The following is a 3,048-nucleotide window of genomic DNA, read 5'->3' as shown; positions in this document are numbered from 1 at the left end:
CACATGCAACAACCCACAACCAACAATGAGCTCCCCAAATCCATTACCATAAACCTCTTACTACCACAATTGCTGTCATTCCCATACAAACACTTCCAAGCCATTTTTCAACCCCAAACCAACTGGCAACAACCTCTTGCTCCTTATAACAACTCTTAAACAATAGCGAAGTCCCCAAATCCATTATCTAAAACCTCTTACAACCTCAGCCACAACAATCCAGAATTAATAACTATCTCCCCAAAAACCTCCTACAACCACAACTGCTGTCATTCCCAAACCAACACTTCCAAGCCATTTCCACCGTCCCCAGTCCTCCTTTCCAAGTTTCCACAGCGCTGCTGTCTCGCCTCCCCCGACAAGTGGTTTTCGTTGCAATCGGATCTTTCCTCAGCAAACAACCGCCGAGCTGTTATCAGTCTTTATCAGTTATTGAGTCTTGTTACAGTGTTTTGGAAGTATGGAGGGGAAAGCGAAAAGGGACAAATTCAGGAATTTCTGTTTCGAATCTTTTGGCACGAAATGATTGGAGGATTCGTCCTGGAAAGTGATTCAGATATTCAGATTTATCTATTTATTTGTTCATTTATTTACTTGGCCTTTTAAATACCTTGGCGTTGGGTATTATTTTTCTACATTTCCATAACACAAACACATATTAATATATATACATGTATATATATATATATATATATATATATATCTATATATATATATATATATATAGATATAGAGGGAGAGAGAGAGAGAGAGAGAGAGAGAGCGAGAGAGAGAGAGAGAGAGAGAGTAGAGGGAGAGAGAGAGAGAGAGAGAGAGAAGAGAGAGAGAGAGAGAGCATTTTCATCTATAATCAGATACATTTTCCTATCGTCAAAGAGTATTTTACTTTACTAGTGACACAAATAGTTTTTGTTCCCTCAGGATGTTTTTTATATATCTATCCCAGCCAAATCCTATCATTCAAATTTAAATGGAAGATGGGACTTTCTTTTTCATGTTATTGCGAAACCAGATAACTCACAAGTAATCCATCGGAGTTATGAAATACTAAGAAAATAACGTCCACATAGAGAAAAAAAAGGAGGGGGTAGTTGTTGACACGAATTTGTATAAACAGAACTAATTTGGTTTTCGCAGTTTTAAACAAACTGTCCATCCTAATTATTATGATTATTAATATCATTTTTATTATAAAAATAAAAAGATGTTGAAATTACACGGTTTTAACAATCGCTTTAAACTTCGGACGTCACAACAGTTACATTAACTTAGCTTTTGTGCTATAGGGTTCGCTTACTTTCTCTCTCTCTCTCTCTCTCTCTAAAATTTCCAAATGGTACAACAGTTATATTTTAGCTCTTGTGCTCTCTCTCTCTCTCTCTCTCTCTCTCTCTCTCTCTCTCTCTAAAATTTCCAAATGGTACAACAGTTATATTTTAGCTCTTGTGCTGTAGATTTGCTCTCTCTCTCTCTCTCTCTCTCTCTCTCTCTCTCTCTCTTCTCTTTCTCTCTCTCTCAAATTACCCGGTTTTAACACTCTCATTAAACTCTATTCTATACAACAATTATATAGCTCTTGTGCAGTAGGATTTGCCCTCTCTCTCTCTCTCTCTCTCTCTCTCTCTCTCTCTCTCTCTCCTCGGCTTACATCTCCATCTCCTTTTTATAGCCCTGACTTGCCTTAGACGCTCTACTGTTCCCAAATCCAATGGGTTTTCCGCCCTTTGAAAGGCGAGAGACGATCAAAGGCGTTGCGTTGGGTGGAGGCCTTCTGAGTAATTTCCCGCTAAACCGTCTTTCTTCGCTTCTCCCTGACGTTGTCTTTGGAATGGCTGGTAAATGTCTTATTCGCGGACTGTTCATCAGCTATCTGTTCCGTTGCCTTATTTTGGTGCTATAGGTTTTTATCGGGCTCTCTAGCTGCTTTTTTTACGTATTTTTGTTTCTTTTTGGTTATCTCTTACAGTTTTACTTTACTCTTTTCTTTATCGTTAGCCCACTGCCTCTCTCCTTTCGATCTTTAAGTTATATGGACCATTGTATCAAGATTTTTCTGTAGATAAATTATATCATATTATATAATATATTAATTTTATAATAATTATTATTAAAATATATACATATATATATATATATATATATATATATATATATAGTATATATATATGTATATATATATATGTATATATATATATATATATATATATATATATATATATATATATATATATATAAAACATTCAGGAGTCCCAGGAAGACAGCAGTCTAAGAAGCAGGCTTTATTTATATGTGAAACGTTTCATGTTGCTTCAACACATCATCAGTCTGCAATAATTAAAATTTTACTTGATAAATTACAAGTTAAAAGTACAAATTATTACCAATAAAAATCAGCTAAAATCAGCTAAAAATAATGTAAAACTTTAAATGAAAACAAAACATGAATAAGTAAAAAGGCTACCTATTCAAGGTAAGGAAAAGAGTCAGTGACCACAACAGTTCATACATGCTTAGACAACACTTAGGCCAGAGAGAGAGGAGACGAAGAAACATTAGAGTTTAAGCCTGGAGAGAGGTGCTTGATAAATAAAGACTCAAGGGTCGTTAAGTAGGCTGTTTGTTTAGTAGTACCTATTATTGAAAAATGCTTTTTTTCCACATTAATTTTGCATTTGGATGCATGAGTCCTTATATTTGAAAATTCGGGATTGGATATTCTTGACCCTGTGCTGTAACTAAGACCTAGATGGCTATAATAACGAATCTGCAACAGCCTTCGAGAGGATCAACGTAATTACCAAGGCATCTTGGGCATTGAAATGTATATATTATGTTGGATCTCATGAAATCCTGAAGCTTGTCCTTATAACTAAAGAAACCTCCAATTTTCTTAGGGTTCATAGGAATGAGGTTTTATTTCAAAAATCCTAGTTCGTTTTCAATAATCTGTTTAACCTTGAAGCGTAAATTGTCGGAGTGAATAAAGGGTATTGGTGCATACAAAGTTAATTTTGGAACATTAAATTTCAATGTAGGTTTGGAAACAAA

The sequence above is a fragment of the Macrobrachium nipponense genome, chromosome 22, assembly GCF_015104395.2.
Source record: "Macrobrachium nipponense isolate FS-2020 chromosome 22, ASM1510439v2, whole genome shotgun sequence".
NCBI lineage: Eukaryota > Metazoa > Arthropoda > Malacostraca > Decapoda > Palaemonidae > Macrobrachium > Macrobrachium nipponense.
The sequence above is the reverse complement of the archived record's forward strand: the minus strand, read 5'-3'. Positions refer to the sequence as shown.